The sequence below is a fragment of the Pantherophis guttatus genome, chromosome 3 (assembly GCF_059756535.1).
Source record: "Pantherophis guttatus breed Tessera chromosome 3, ASM5975653v1, whole genome shotgun sequence".
Taxonomy (NCBI): domain Eukaryota; kingdom Metazoa; phylum Chordata; class Lepidosauria; order Squamata; family Colubridae; genus Pantherophis; species Pantherophis guttatus.
In genome coordinates, this window is record NC_142065.1 from 151,807,290 (window position 1) to 151,824,628 (window position 17,339).

The 17,339-nt window shown below is 42.6% G+C and overlaps 2 long non-coding RNA genes across 31 annotated transcripts in view; both read left to right on the plus strand.

Moving 5' to 3' along the window:
* Nucleotides 1-17,339, plus strand: part of LOC117672539 (uncharacterized) — a 363,153-nt gene that overhangs the window by 105,469 nt on the left and 240,345 nt on the right. The window lies entirely within an intron of this gene.
* Nucleotides 1,372-3,280, plus strand: LOC117672540 (uncharacterized). The gene is made up of 2 exons (XR_004593274.2): nucleotides 1,372-1,446; nucleotides 2,939-3,280. It is a non-coding gene; the product is annotated as an uncharacterized LOC117672540 (long non-coding RNA).

The following is a 17,339-nucleotide window of genomic DNA, read 5'->3' on the forward strand; positions in this document are numbered from 1 at the left end:
CTCACTTTTCTCAGCACCGTCATAACTTTGAATGGCTGTTACACAAATGGTTGTAAGTCAAGGACTACCTGTAGGATATGACGTCGATTTTGTTTGTGAGGATGTCGACCTTACATTGTAAGGCAGTCTAGTAAAAATATTAATAGTTTACTTCTGAGCTCATCAGCTGAATGATCTACATGTTAAAAATTTTTTAGCAAAGAGGAAAAAATATTCTAAACTTTTGGCTGTTCCGCTTTGTGGCATGTGATATGGTGCTTTAATACCTACATTTCAAAATACAAAGTGTTAGAATCTCCATTCTATTATTTCTGTCAGTTTCCATTCATAATTCTGTTTTCTAGTCCAAATTGCTGTTGTGGTTAATGTTAAAGTATATGTGCTTGACAGACGGATGCAGTTGCACCGAATAGTGGGTGTCTTCTTTTTAAATTGGATGTGACAATAAAACTGGTGGCTATTACTGAAAACAGCATCCAGCTCCTAGTTGCTGCTCTGCGAATATTGCACGTTTACCCATGTTTTCCCGAAAATAAGACCCTGTCTTATATTTTTGTTTGAACCCCAAAATAAGCACTTGGCTTTATTTTTGAGGCGGTCTTATTATTTTGGGGCACGTGGAGCAAGATGGGGCACCTCTGTCTCCCTAACCAGAGGAAATGGTGGGGATTGGCTGTTCATGCGGTTAAATATTTTTGGGGAGGGCTTATTTTCACGGGAGGGTTTATTTTTGGGGGAGGGCTTATTTTCAGGGAAACACAGTATCTCCTTGCAGAATTTGGTATGCCAAATACAAGGTGGATTCATTTGCTTGGGGTATTATGAAACTCCTATGAAATATGCGGTACAGGTAGCCCTCGACACAATTAGGGCGACACAGGTAGCCCTAAGACCACAATTGAGCCCAAAATTGTTGTTGCTAAGTGAGACATTTGTTAGTTGTATTTTGCCTCATTTTATGACCTTTCTTGCCACAATTGTTAAGTGAATCACTGCAGTTGCTAAATTGTTAACCCGGGTGTTAAATGAATCTGGCTTTCCCATTGACTTTGCTTGTCAGAAGGTCGCAAAAGGTGATGACGTGATCACACTGCAACGGTCATAGATGTGAGTCAGTTTCCAAGCCTCTTAATTTTGATCAGGTGACCATAGGGATGCCGCAATGATCGTAAGTGTGAAAAACGGTCATAAGTCATTTTTTAGCGCCGTTGTAACTTTGAACAGTCACTAAATGAACTGTTGTAAGTGGAGAACTACGTTTAAAAAGATACCACTTTAATCTCACCCAAGCTGTTTCTTTCCTTTGCATGGTTTATAGAAACAGAACCTCGAATTTCCCTCCTGGACTAGTTTTCCTCTGTTGTTTTATTTAGCATTCTGGACTTTCTATATGAAAAGAGCTACAATCAGTCTCATGCCTCGTCAAGCGCAGTGCCTGAAGCAGGGGTAATTAACTCACACATGTGATGACATGAATACATACACAATATTTCCACTGGAAATTAAGGGACTCTGATTTGGTAGTCTGGCTAATAACTTGGCACAGACCTTTGTAGTCCCAGACAGTGCAATGTTAGCAAAAAGCCTGGAGATGTGCGTGATAAACCACTAAATTTAGGCACCAAAGGGGTGCCTACTTGTCTTGGATTACTTTTTCCAGCCAAGGAGCCAAATTACGCTTCTTAGGATGATAATGATAGAAATATGCATTTTAAAAAATCTTATGGTGATATAAAATGAATAGAATGAGAAGGTTTTAGAAATTTTTGAAAGTGCTAGAAAGAGTGGGAATAGACATTTGTGGACTTAAAAGTACATAAGTTCTATAGTTTGGAAACAATTTTGTAAATTTATACAATATATTCTGAATGTTATTCTGTATAGTTTGTGTATGAAATTGAAAAATATAGTTTGTTTAGACAATCATTATAATGGTATTGGTTGAGTTTAACACGTTGATTTAGCTGTAAATTGGAACTGCAAGTTTCTGTACTCAAAGGAATGTCACATCTTTTGCTGTTTAGAAAAATTAGGTGGGGAAAAACGGATAGCTGAAAACAAAAACCATCAATATTGTAATAAAATATATTTTGGATTCCATCTCCACTTTATCAGGCAGGCACAGACAAAACAATTTTTAAGGAAAAAAGCAAAACAAAGTTCAAAATACCATATGAAATGTGGTTTAGTCAATCTTATTTTCTGAGTGTAAAGATCTCTAAAAGCAATTGCCACTCTTTCTTTATCATGTTATTGTTTTCATCAACTTCTGAAATTTGAAGCTTTGCCTGTTGAGTGAAGCTTTTCTGTCTTCCCAGAGCTACTTTCTTTAAAATAAGAAAAGCTTTTTGTTAATTCTCCCCCCGCCCCACTTTTTCTATGTCCAGGTGTTCATATTTCTAAACGCAAATAAGAATAGATACTTTGTCTTCATCACTTTTATATATCAGTTTACTGGATCCTGCTGGTCTAGACAGTTGAGTCTAGTTTCATGCTTTTTATCTGTGTTGTCTTCTTGGTTGGGACACTTAGATTTTTCTTTCATTGCTAAAATGGTCAGGAATGTAATTCCTGCAAGAGTTTATTTTAGTCAATAGGCTAACTCGAGAGTACAAAAAGCAGACCTTTTCCACAATCCTGAAACACAAATCAGTTTATTTGACATTAGAAAATATTTCTTTGTTGTTAGGAAAGAAATGTGGCTTTAAAAAAAAAAAATTAAATACTTTAATTTAATTAAATCAAATACTTGTTATTTTCCAAAGAACAAATCTGTGGAAATTCATTAAAAATGTTCTTACATACAAGTCATAGGCTTAACTTTAGACATTTCCAGAATTTCTAAAAAAGTTGTAGAGTGATTAAAAATAAAAGCTGAGATATTCAGTAACTTAGTATCTTAACATTTTCATATTTATAAGAGTTACTTCTCTTCCAGCTGTGAGTGATTCCTTCTCAGATGGAATATCTACAATTGTTTGCACATTGCTGAAGACTTCATTGTACCTGAATTCCTTGCAAGAAAAAAACATTGTAGAGCCCAGGTTCTATTGCATATACTGTTGAGGCGGCCCAATATATCTTCCTCGTTTTTTTCTCAGACAAGGAAAAAAGTGAAAAGACTTTTAGAAAGTTTTTGAAACAACAGCCTGACTGAAATAGAAATGTTGAAATTTTGAAATGACTAGCTTTGAAAATAGGTCACCACTTTCTTCCTTTTGAGTTACTAAATTCAGTCGCTTGGATATTTTGATTGCCTCTAAAAATAAAACCTGGTGTCTTAACTACTGTTATGGGACAATAGCTAAGTTAGGATGGCTGTGGCTGTTATACATCATAGGAAGCCTGTCTGTTATTTTGAAAAAGGGATTGCTGAATTGTAGTCAGATGAGACTTGCTAAACAGTCAGATGTGGGATCTTGAAAAATACTAATATTGACAGTTTTATTCCTAGAGAAGAGCAAATCTGCATTTTTAGTTACTGCACATTGGCCGATACCCAGCTAGATTATGTTTATTTTCATGTGATAAACCATAATAGTAGCATTTTTCCCTCTCTAGAATGGCTGTGTGTTTCGTCATACCACTTCATTGCTTATAAAAGACCTAACAGTTATTTGCAAATGGATGGTGAGATACTGATTTGTAGTAAAGTCCACCCTTTGGAGACGTAAACTTGAAAAAAAAATGGAAGAGCTTAGAGTATGAAATAATAGAAAAAGCTTAGAGTGTATTATATAATGTGGACAAATGGTTCTGTAAGAGGACAGGCGGCTTGCATAATGGCTGGCACCTGTGCTACTGTTGTCCTGTCCCTAAGTCCTCTCCCTAGCCAGCACAGCAATTGTTGGCTGTAAAAACTGAGCAGAGAGGCAGCTGGCTTTGTTGGTTTTGGGGGGAGAGGGAAGGAGGTGTAAAACAGTCTGAAATAGCCCAAAGCAGATAGGAAGAGATATTGTTCTCCAGCAGTATAGTCTCATAAGAAATAGTACTTAGAGGAGGAGGAGGAGGAGGTGTTGAAGTGGGAAAGAGTGGAGTAGAGAGCAATGAGTACCAGCCAGAGAGAGAGAGAGAGAGAGAGAGAGAGAAAGAGAGAGAGCGCGAGAGAGCGCTAGGGACATGTGTGGTTGTGTTGGCTCTCTTGGGTTTTGGACCCCACTGATTTGGGTATACATAAAAGAACCGTTTAAGCTTCTCATGTCCAGTTTGTTCTATGTTTATGCTAATAAACTATTTATCCATTTTGAGAATTTTAGGGTACCTAAGGCACAATAAAAGTGCCTAATTATTTCATATGAATAACTTGCTGTGCAGTAAACATAACCACATGCAGCAATGCACCAATGCACAGGAGCTTGGATAGCTCAGCAGACTAATGCATTGTAATTTAACTCCAGCTGTCTGCAATTAGTAAGTTCGAATCTTGCCAGGCTCAAGGTTGACTCAGCCTTCCATCCTTTCTAAGGTAGGTAAATTGAGGACCCAGTTTGTGGGGGCAATAAGATGACTTTGTAAAAATATACAAAAGTATGAAGGCTATTGCTTAACGCATTGTAAGCCGCCCTGAGTCTCCGGAGAAGGGCGGCATATAAATCAAATTTTTTTTTTAAAAAAAATGCAAAATCATCTGATCTGATTTCAGCAATACACATGTAGTCCTTGTATGGCTTGAGACATATTCCGAAACGTGTTAGGATTACAGCTTCCAGAATAGTTTCTATGGTGGAGAAGACTGCTCTGAAACATAATGAATTTCTTAGACCTGTATTGCTTTTGGTGGTCAGCTGGCAACCAATCTTTTATCATAATCCCTGTTTCTTATCATTTCACTCATGAACTCTGATAAGTAACTGATAAACATTTATCTTGCCTATTAACAGCACATCTCACCTTTCTTATATAAATATACTTTTTTTAAAAGCGGGGTGGAGGGCTTGCTGGTTTGTAAGTCCCCCACCCCCATGCTGTAGGATATGTCTGCTTTTTCTTTTCTTTTTTATGAGTGAGACATTGTTCCTATTCTATATTCCTCAAAGGAAGTATTTGTTGATACAGTCTGCATTTCTGGCCTCTCCTTCAGGGCAATTCACTGGCCCTGAAAGCAGCTTCTTACACACAAGGAGAGCTAAGCGAAGCCAGACAGCCTTGGTTCCTACTTCTTTATTTACAGAGATCTCTGTAATGGCAGGCGGCCTCACTAGCAGCTTAAGACTGCTTGCAATTGGAAGTTGGACTGCAAAGTGTGGGAGGAAATCTGTCCAGCTGTGACTTTACCTGGCAAGGTGTGTTAAAGACACCAATCTCTCTTAAGCATTTGTAATGAAGGAGAATAGCTTTGTGTTTAATGCTTCAGGACCATTTAATTCTGTGCTAAGTCTGAGCAGTGTTTTCCTCCTCAGATATTCATATGGGGACATTTAAGATCAGAAATGAGATATTTAGGTGGGGCATTTAGATACCAAGAAATAAAATAGCCATAGAGGTTAATGATCCAGGATGGCTAAAATAATAAGTTGACCTTCCCTGGCTGCTAGATAATAGACTGGTCAGGCCACAGAAGAGAATTTCTTAGCTGCTTAATAGCCATTCAGGTGAGCCTTTGATCCAGTGGCAGACTTCAGGCAAAATGAGGCCAAGTAAAGTGGAATTTACTTGAGGTGAAGCTAAACAAACAGAACAAGGCAAGGCGAGGTGAAGCAAGGTTTCAGACAAAGTGAAGAATGACAGAGCATCAGGCAATCCCGTGTTCCTGGACAAGTTGCTCAACTTGTGACTCCAAATCTTGAGGCGTAACTTTGTAAAGCCCAAATGGCTGTGCCGATCACAAGATCTGGCATGACTAAAGTGCAGGAACATCTTTCCAGGTAGACTGTGCAGCAAAATCATTGCAGGATCTCTTCCTGCTTTTGCACTTCCTCACCCTCGGAGGAAGAGAGAAGGGTGACTCTCATCATGTCTTGTGGTATATACTGTGTGAAGGAGTATTTTTCTTCCGTTGTGTTTTAAATACCCTCCCGGTCAGTTTCACCGCATGACCATTGATCTTTGTAATTTCAGAGAAGAAGCCTTCTCCCTGTCTAGTTTCTCCATATTAGGTATGATTTCATATATATATATATGGATTGTGTACCTGTTGAGTCCGTTTTTTTCTATTTTTTTTAAAAAAAACCTGTTTACACACACATACACACACACACACACACGGATTGCACCAGGGGTGGGTTCTAAATTTTTTTACTACTGGTTCTGTGGGCGTGGCTTATTTTGTGGGTGTGGTTTGATGGTCATGAGACAATTCTTTAGGATTTAGCAGAAGTACTGGTCTACCAGGCTTTTAACTGCTTGCAGAGCTGTACCGGTCTACCCATTTGTTTTTCGAGCATCCCGGTCTACCACCACACTGCCTTTTAACACTGATCAGCTGTAGGGCGGCCCTTTGAAGCCCCACGGCAAGAGTTTAAACAGTTTTTTTCCTTCTAGCCATCAGCTGGGACTTGGGAGGCAGCGAATAGATTGGGGGTGGGGCCAAATAAAAGGTAAGAATAACGCAGGCGGGGTGGGAGGGCTTGAACAAAGAGAACCGGTTCGGTGATGTCATATCACCTGGATGGGGAGGAACAGGCTCAGACTCAACCCATCCAAGACCAAGTGGCTGTGGTTGCCGGCGTCCCGATATAGTCAGCAGGTGCCATCGCTGACTATTGGGGGTGAATCCTTGCCCCCCACAGAGAGGGCTCGCAATCTGGGTGTCCTCCTGGACGCACAGCTGTTTTTAGAAGAGCACATGACGGCCGTGGCCAGGGGGGCCTTTTATCAGGTTCGCCTGATCCGCCAGTTGCAGCCCTTTCTGGACCGGGACGCCTTGCGCACGGTCACTCATGCCCTTGTCACCTCCCGGCTGGACTATTGTAATGCTCTCTACATGGGGCTCCCCTTGAAGAGCACTCGGAGGCTCCAACTGGTCCAGAATGCGGCCGCGCGGGTGGTTATGGGCGCAACTCGCTGTGCCTGCGTGACACCCCTCCTGCGCGAGCTGCACTGGCTCCCAGTGGTCTTCCGGGTGCGATTCAAGGTGTTGGTTACCACCTTTAAAGTGCTCCATGGCATAGGACCCGGGTACCTTCGAGACCGTCTTCTGCCACCAATAGCCTCCCACCGACCAGTCCGTTCCCACAGAGAGGGTCTCCTCAGGGTGCCATCAGCCAAGTTATGTCGGCTGGCGACACCCAGGGGGAGGGCCTTCTCTGTGGGAGCCCCAGCCCTGTGGAATGAACTGCCCCTGGAAATACGCAAGATCTCCGACCTCCGGGTGTTCCGCTGCGGATTGAAGACCTTGTTGTTCCGCCAGGCAGGGCTGTCAATATAATAATTTTAAATTGGGGTATTTTAATTTTTAGAGTTTTAAATCAGCCAAATTTATTTAATTATTTTAATTTTTAATTATTGTTGTGTCTTGTGTTTTTAAACTGGCTGTACACCGCCCTGAGTCCTTCGGGAGAAGGGCGGTATAGAAATAAAATTATTATTATTATTATTATTTATTATATCATCACCGCTACCGGCTCGGCGAAACCAGGCCCAACCGGGAGGAACCCACCACTGGATTGCACTCAGTATTCCAGTTATGATTTAACCATAGATCAATATAAGGGTACAGATAGTCCTTGAGTTAAAACAGTTCATTTAATTACCACAGTTATAACAGCACTGAAAAAAGCAACTTATGACCATTTTTCACACAACTGTTGCAGCATTCCTATGGCCACGTGATCAAAATTCGGATGCTTGGCAACCGACTCATATTTATGACAGTTTCAGTGTCCCAGGGTCATGTGATCACCTTTTGTGAACCCTTCTGACAAGCAAAGTCAATGGGGAACCAGATTCACTTAACAACTGTGTTACTAACTTAACAACTGCGATAATTCGCTTAAGAATTGTGGCAAAAAAGGTTGTAAAATGGGGCAAAATTCACTTAACAACTGAAATATTGGGCTCAATTGTGATTGTATATCTCTATTGCTAAGCAAGACAGTTATTAAGTGAGTTTTGCCCATTTTAAACCTTTTTTTTTTGCCACAGTTCTTAAGTGAATTACCTCAGTTATTAATTGAAACTTGCTTCCCTATTAATTTTGTTTGTCAGAAAGGTTGCTAAAAGTGATAACATGACCCTGGGACACTGCAACTGTCTTAAATACATGCCAGTTGCCAAGCATCCAAATTTTTATCATATAACTATGAGGATCCTGCAATGGTTGTTTGAAAAATCACTTTTCATAAATCATTTTTTTCAGTGTCTTTGAAACTTTAAATGGTCACTAAATGAAGCGTTGTAAGTTGAGGACTACCTGTACTTTGTGAAATACATTTGAGTTGGGAGTCAGTTATTGTACTTTTAAGTAACGTACATGCACTATGAGAGATTTCTTGATTTTTTTTAAGTAGATCCCTTATTTTTTTCTCCTTTTACAATCAAATGTGACTCTTTTGGATGCTGTTAGCACCTTCCTAGTTAAGATAATGCATGTTTTTAAGTATACTAGAGATTTTACAGAGCTTAAAACCATCTGATATCCATGACATGTTAGTTGTGATATTTGTGAGCAAATTTACCTTGTGGTTTGGAGCTGGCTTTCCTTTGCTCCAATCACCAATAATGCACCAAGTTTCTTTCCTAAAGATCTTTAACAGAGTTTGCTTCTTAAAAATGAGAAAGTTTAAAATTGACAAACATAGTTTCAAACATTCCTATTTATAATTATAGTATTAATGAGAAAAAGAAGTAGACAGGATTATAACTGTCTACTGATGACCAATAGATTAATCAGGTACTTGTTCATTTCAGGGTTTCTAGCGCTTATTAGTGGCTTAATCATTCATACTTAACACATCTTGCAAAAGTCCAACTTTTTGTGTTCTACAAAAGGACTATGGATAGTCATCACATTGCCTGCAATAGGACCCAGCAACTCCATTGTTAAACATTGTTTATGATGTCAGTTCCAGTTATGGTTATTATTGGAATCACTCCCTTTTTTACAGCACTGTAATTCCTTATTTCGGGGTAGATTATGATTCTTAATGATTGTATCTTTTCTTTTATGTACACTGAGAGCATATGCATCAAGACAAATTCCTTGTGTGTCCAATCACACAATTCTATTCTATTCTATTCTATTCTATTCTATTCTATTCTATTCTATTCTATTCTATTCTATTCTATTCTATTCTATTCTACTCTACTCTACTCTACTCTACTCTACTCTACTCTACTCTACTCTACTCTACTCTACTCTACTCTACTCTATTCTATTCTATTCTATTCTATTCTATTCTATTCTATTCTGGGTGACTGGATGGAATTGAGCATTTACTGGATGGATGCCCTTCCTGATGCCACACAAAGTTCACAGGAGATATTTTTTCTTTGCGTCCTAGGAGAGCAATATCTGCCTCTACTTACGATTGAACTCTCAACCTTCTGAGTGGGAGACCAGCACCTTCATCACTAAGCAACCACGCTGCTTTATTACCTGAATCACTGCTGGCCATTAAAGTATGATGCCATAGGACTTCAACTTGTAACTTCCTCTTGGCTTCCCCATTAACTTTGCTTGTTGGAAGCTGGCTGTGAAGGCCACACATTTCGATCATGTGACCATGAGATGCTGAGACCATCGCAAGTGCAAGGTTGTTGCTAAGTTTATTTTCAGCACTATTGTAACTTCAATCTGAAAGAGTGCTGGTTGAACAGGGACTGCTGTTTTGTCTTCTATAAAAATGACTGTTTATTTCTACGATTGGAAGAAATTCTTCTTTGGAATTATAGGTATTTCATAAATTCTCCACATTTCTTTTTTTTTTCTTTAGACAGATGATAAACAGTATGTGAGAAATTGACAACAATCAAGATGTTTAAACAGTGCTACCAGCAGTTTATGTCTAGATTTAGACATAGATATTAGAGAAGGAAAAAAAACTGGTATGAACAGATGACAAAACATTAGCCAGCTTGGCTATTACTGAAAATTGTTGAACACAATTTCTGGAGAGAACCCTCTTGAGGAAGGCTGAAGTATACAAAACTAAGTAAACCTATGCTTGGGAGGTCTCCTTGGCAGGAAGTAGATAGAATACTTGGAACTAACAAACAGAAAATAGACTTGCCAGGAGTATATAATTGGTACCAGCACCCAGTTCATAAAATATTTCAAGACTGAGTTCACTTTTGATTCTCTTCTTCCCTTATTCTATTTCCAGCAATCTAATCTAGGATGGAAATTCTTATTTTTTTTTCAATTATTAGACAACTGGGAATCAAAAACCCTAGTCAAATCATTTAGGTATCTTCCACTACATCTCTATTCCAAGAAGTATGTATAATTTATTTTCCTGTATATTTTGGCAGGATTTACATACCTTCATTTATAATATGGGTTGTTTGATTTAGTCTGAGCAGGTTGTGTGAATATAATTTATTGAGGTATTTTCAATAAACCCTAATTAAAGAATAGCTTGGCATGATGTGGAAACCAGGTCCTTATGAGTTTACCTAATTTCTGTCATGCTGTTAGCCATCTTCATGTTGAGCAAGTGTTATTATCATCACTAACAATTAGGTTTCTATTTCTGGAAAGTGAGAACATCAAATAAAAACATTATTGTAATCAAAGGCTAGTAAAGAAAATTTCAGAGGGAACAAAGAAGAAAAAAGAAATTATATACAGGCGTAAATTATTATTTTTTTAAAAAAAAACAATATACTATTTCTGTGAATATAAAAAGATAAAGGTTCCCCTCACACATATATGCTAGTCGTTCCTGACTCTAGGGGGCGGTGCTCATCTCCGTTTCAAAGCCAAAGAGCCAGTGCTGTCCGAAGACGTCTCCGTGGTCATGTGGCCAACATGACTAAATGCCAAAGGCGCATGGAATGTTGTTACCTTCCCACCAAAAGGGGGTCCCTATTTTTCTACTTGCATTTTTTACGTGCTTTCGAACTGCTAGGTTGGCAGAAGTTGGGACAAGTAATGGGAGCTCACTCCATTACGTGGCACTAGAGATTTGAACCGCTAAACTGCTGATCTTTCAATCGACAAGCTCAGAGTCTTAGTCACTGAGCCACCGCATCCCTTTTTCTGTGAATATACAAAGGATTTAATGCGGATCTCAGTGCCAAGACCAGTCACTTGTTGCTATTTATTGATTTTCCATACAAATAGATAAGATAAATTCTTTTTTATCCCATTAGGTCTGATGGGAGATTCATTCTCTGGGTCCCCTCATCTCACAGGACATGAGGGAGAAGGTCTTTTCTGTTATTATGTCCACCCTGTGGAATATCATCCTCTCAGAGTTCAAATTGGACTGGATCCTACTGGCCTTTTGTAAGGCTTTGAAGATGTAGTTTCCCCATTGAGTTTGGGTTGTGTAGTATAGCCTCTTCAGTAACTGTATGGAATATTGTTGAGTGTTTTTGTAACTTGGCTGCTAATTGTGTTCATTTATTTTTTACTGCTATCATGTGATGTGTTTTATATTGTATTTTGTTGATTGTTTGGGGTATGTTTTAACTTTTGTAAGGTACCCCCTTGTTGTAAGAGTCATATACATGAGATGGGTGGCTATACAAATCAAATCAATCAATCAATGTATCCCTCTGCTGATTTGTGTAGTAAACCGTAGGAATACGTAAAGGAGTGAGGAATGCAAGTGGAAATGTTTTCCTATACAGACACTCAGTTCTCCATCCTTCACTTGTGTCAATCTATCTTGTTACATTATAGGTGATTTTGAGGCTTTGGTAAAGATTCATATTCTTCTTTATACCTCATTGTGAAGAAGATGAAAATTTCAGCTGTGGAAATTGCCAATTAAGTGTTAAGACATTATGTCTCTGTGCATGTGAGAGAAAGTTGTTCTGGCAGCATTGAAGCAAACTAAATAAACTTCAAACAGATTCTTTAAACTAACGCTTCATCTGGCTGAACTGTGAACTAGTTTACAGTGTGTGTTCCCTGCACATTTTTGTTAAAGGTTAACAAAACTGTTTAGACAGCTTTAATTGCTGTGCATCAATCTGCTGAATCAGGTTGATTAATGGAGCTCATTTCTGCAGTGAATTCTTTAATTGCTGCTTATTTAGAAGAGGGGAGGGGATGGGATATAATTTTGATTAAGACAGCTGTCTGGATTGTTCATTCATTCACCTTGTGAATTTGCTTTTTACTGGGATGCATTTCATACATGAATATATAGCCATTCTGTTTGAACCTTTTCTAAAATGAAACATCACTTTAGAAGGAGGTTATTATCATTTGCATAGGATGCTTGTACAGTAGCAGCCTATAAATCAAAGTGCATTTGTTTGCTTTGTTGCACATTTTCCCACTTTTGATAGACTATCCTTCGTATGAAAAAGTAACTTCATGGCAACTGGTGGACGTTTTATTATTTTCCTGTTATTTTCCCTGTCATATTTTTTATTCCTTCCAACAATAGTCTATGGCACAGGTGTGAAACTGGAAGCCTGCAGACTGGATGCGTCACGCACAGGCCACACCCATTCCAGCTCCACGAAGGGAAAAATGTCACGATATGTCACGTGGCGGCAACGTGACACCGTGAGTTTGACACCCGTGGTCTATGGAGATTCTCAGTCATCCAGTCATGGTTGTCCCTCCCAAAGCTACTTTTTCAAGAGGCAACTGGACTTTCTTGTTTTTCTTTGAAGACGTTTCACTTTTCATCCAAGAAGCTTCTTCAGCTCTGACTGAAGAATTCCCCACCATCTAGTCAGAACTGAAGAAGCTTCTTGGATGAGAAGCAAAATGTCTTCAAAGAAAAACAAGAAAGTCTGGTTGCTCTTGAAAAAAGCACCTTTGGGATTCCAACAAGTACCGTATAAGACTCACCTTTTTCCTGTGCGCTGCTCCCACTATCCATGCATGGGTTAATCCTTCAGTGCTTGGCAACAACTGAGTGAAACAAAAGGCTTTGTTCCCCCCTTTCCGGCTCCCAAGCCACGCCTCTGGTCCCATGATCCCCCAGTCTTCACTCAGTTGCTGGCAAACACTGTAGTGATTTTTGGAGCTCCACAGATTGCTAAGGTATTGTGAGCCTGTGGGGGTTTTCTTCTCTGTTTTTTCTCTTTAATCCCCCTTCTGCAGCAGGGAGCCCATAGCTCATCGCCCCACGCCGGAGCCAGCAACTAGCAGCGGCGCGCTCCTCAGCTGGCCGGCGGAGCCACAAGCGCCCGCCGCCCACGCGGCGAAGTTCAAATACCGGCGGCGCGCCCATCAGCTGGCCGGCGGAGCCGGAAGCGGCGGCCGCCCACGCGGCGAAGAGCCGAAGCTCGTTTGAAGGCTGAGCTTCGCAGGGCTGCTCCGGAGCGAGGGCGCGAGGCAGGACAAGCGCCAGAAGAAGGAGACAGCCCTCCCTGCACTACGGAATAACCCCTCATTAAGGGGATTGCGCGGCGTCTGGTCGGACCCTCGGGCCGCCATTGTAAGTCCGCTGCCAGGTCTGCCCTCGTGGAGAAGAGCACCACGTGGCAGCGCCATATTGGCGGACCTTCGGGCCGCCATTTTGGGCGAGATCTTCAAGCTTGCGCCTCCCTTATCCACCAGGGAGCCAGCTGCAGACCTGCAACCCCCCCTGCCGGAGGGGGCATCAAACCACCCCCACCACCACCGTCTGAAGAGGTTTGGGGGAGGCCCCGGGGCGCTCACGCAACAGATCACCCGTGAGTCGCAGGGCAAGGCCTAATCAAGTTCCCAGCCGCCTCAGCCATGTCTCATTCCACAGTGGTCGCAAGAAGAACAGCAATGCAGCATCAACCTCCTAGAGCTTCGGGCGATCAGACTGGCACTGCGCAACTTCCAGCCGACGGTACAGGGGCATCATATCTTAATCCTGACCGACAACATCTCGGCCAAGGCGCACGTCAACAGGGAGGGGGGCACGAGGTCCCGTACACTGATGAACGAGGCGGCGGAGCTATTCAGCTGGGCAGAGAGACACCTGATCTCGATCAGAGCAGATCACATCTCCGGGGCAACCAATGTGAGGGCGGACTGGCTCAGCCGCGAAACAATAGATCAAGCGGAATGGCAGCTCCACCCACAGCTCTTTCAAGATCTCGCTTCACGCTTCGGAAACCCGGTCGTAGATCTCTTCGCAACCCCGACCAACGCTCAGCTTCCCCGCTTCGTGTCCCGCTACCCGACACCACAAGCGGAGGACCACGATGCGCTGCGTTGCAGGTGGCCCGAGGGTCTCCTGTACGCATTCCCACCAGTCCCGCTGCTTCCGCGACTCATTCGGAAGCTACTGGCAGAAAAAGCCGACCTACTCCTGGTAGCCCCGAACTGGCCCCGGAGACCATGGTTCGCCGACCTGGTAGCACTGTCTGTAGAACAGCCATGGGTGATCCCACCGCAGCAGCTCGTCCTGTGTCAGGGAGCAGTCACGCACCCAGAGCCCCAGTGGCTGCAATTAGCCGTCTGGCACTTGAACGGGTCATCCTGAAGAAGGATAGCCTACCAGACGAGGTGGTTGCCACTATCCAGGCGGCCAGACGTCCGGCTACGACCCGCATCTACGAGTCATCATGGCAGGCGTTCTGTCGCTGGAGCGCTCACCAGCACATCGACCCCACGTCAGCTACCATTCGGGACATTCTGCGGTTCCTACAAGCTGGCCTAGACAAGGGCCTGGCTCCCGCAACCCTAAGGAGACAGACAGCGGCGTTGTCAACAGTCATCGCGTGCTCACCGTACCAATCCCTCGCGCATCACCCGCGCATCAAGGGGTTTCTGCATGGGGCCACCAACCTGCGACCCCCCACAGTTCACCGCTACCCCTCATGGGATCTACCACTGGTGTTGCGGGCACTGACTGGACCCCCTTTCGAGCCCCTAGACTCGACATCTCTCAAGTACCTATCGTTTAAGGTGACCTTTCTACTGGCAATCACCTCAGCAAGGAGGGTCTCAGAGCTAGCGGCTCTGTCAGTCCGCAAAGACTTGTGTATCTTCCACGACTCCACGGTGACCCTACGCCTGGATCCTGCCTTTATCCCGAAGGTCAACTCGTGGTTCCACCGAGCTCAGGAGCTCATCCTGCCAGACTTCTGTCCTTCACCTCGCGACCCCAGAGAAAAGAGGTGGCACACCCTAGACGTGCGGCGCGCCATCCGCACTTACATCCAACGGACCGCTCCGTTCCGCCGTACAGAGGGACTCCTGGTTTCCTTCAACCCGAAATCCATGGGTCAGAAGATATCAGCAGCCACAGTCAGCAGATGGATCAAGGCCTGCATCGCCATGGCCTATGACCTGAGTGCCACAGCGACTCCCGGCAAGATCCTACCGCACTCGACTCGCAGCGCGGCCACCACGGCGGCCTGGGCCACCCAAGCCTCGGTCGTGGACATCTGCAGAGCGGCGACGTGGTCATCCCTCACTCGGTTCATCCGCCACTACAAGATCGATGCATACAACTCGGCGGAGGCATCCTTTGGCCGCAGAATTCTGCAAAAAGTTCTGACGGAAGAGGACTCTGGAGGCAGTCAGCCCCCCACCCAGGGAGTTTAAGCTTGGGTATATCCCATGCATGGATAGTGGGAGCAGCGCACAGGAAAATGGACGTTGTCTTACCTGAACGACCCTTTTCTGGGCGCTGCGTACACTATCCATATCCCGCCCGTTAGGGCTGCCTGCCACGGTTATGGCCGAATTTACGTTAGTTTCCTTAAGTTGATTTGAGTTAATAAAGTTGAGTTTATAAGTTACCTATAGTGTGGATTCCTTTCTGCTGCGCCTTCGTTCAGACTGGGGGATCATGGGACCAGAGGCGTGGCTTGGGAGCCGGAAAGGGGGGAACAAAGCCTTTTGTTTCACTCAGTTGTTGCCAAGCACTGAAGGATTAACCCATGCATGGATAGTGTACGCAGCGCCCAGAAAAGGGACGTTCAGGTAAGACAACGTCCATTCCCCCCCTAAAAGGGGGTGAAAATTTTGGTGTGTTTTATACACCGAATGTAGCCCTGCCCACGCACTAGCCCCCCACCCTTTGGCCTCTGGCTCCCAGCAGTTACCTCCTTGCTGCAAGGAGCAAGAAGAAACAGCTCCTTTCAGCTTCAGCACAGCCTAATTAGCATAAGTTGATTGGATCGGCCTCCCAACTCTTAGCTGTTTTGCTCTCAGCTGTTTTGCCCTGGCCTCTGCTTTTTGCTGCAAGGAGGTAAATTGCTAGAGCAGATTTTTTTTTTTCTTGTGCTAATCAAACTATGCTGAAAACAAAAATGAAAGTAAAGCAGGCTGTTTGCTTGTAACGAAGCAAAATTGCTGGGAGGCAGAGGCAGTTTTCTTTTTCTTGTTTTCCTCACCAAAAAAGGTAGGTGTGTCTTATACTCCGAAAAATACATATATTTCAGTGCAACCTTATCTTGAACAGAACTTGACAGCCAAAGAATCTTATAGTTTGACTGCAAAAGTGATGACAAGAAATCATCCTTTTGAACAGGGCAATATAGTATTTCCCTGTATCATAAAGTTTTTAGTTTCTACTTATAGTAGTTTCCAATCTGGAGGACAACTTTTTAGTGTTTCTGAACTCTTAATTCCAAAACATGGGTCAGAAAATAGTGCATATGTGTGCATGTGAGTATTATCATGACTTTCAGTTCTCTTGAGTATTTTCCAAAGCCTCAAGAGATCAGTTCTGTCTTAACAAGGTATATTTGGGAACTGGAAATTAGAGGAATGTATTCTGCCAACCTGCATTGGACCAGCATGTCAGATTATGGTCTATTCCTTCCACGTGCCAACATGTGAAAGAGGTCATCATCCTGCAGTGGATAGACAATGGCTAAAATAATGTGACATTTTTATATGAATGTATGTTTCACACTACTCTGGTCATTTGCTGTATCTTCAATAAGGCTGTGCAGTGTTTTGGACTCGCATTGGATGAGATGCTTTAGAGAGCACACAGGAGTGTGAATTAAAGCAGTCGTTTTTCAAGATAATGTGACTGTGTAGGGAGGCTTCTATTGCAGCCGGTGAAAACAGACCCAGCTGCTATAATGAATTGCAGACTGCTGCTTTGTTTGCACAGTCACGTGTTCAGAAACATATCTTCCAGTTAAATATAGTATTTTCTAATCTTGAAGATTGTCTGTATATGCAGCATAGCACAGAGGAGTGACAAGAGTTGTAGACAGTGTTCATAATCAGAATGATTGTACGAGTTCTGGTGTTACTGTATAGCTTTAGAAGGAGCCAGCTATGTTTTAAGTTATCTTAAACCTTAAAAAAGCAGAATAATGAAAAC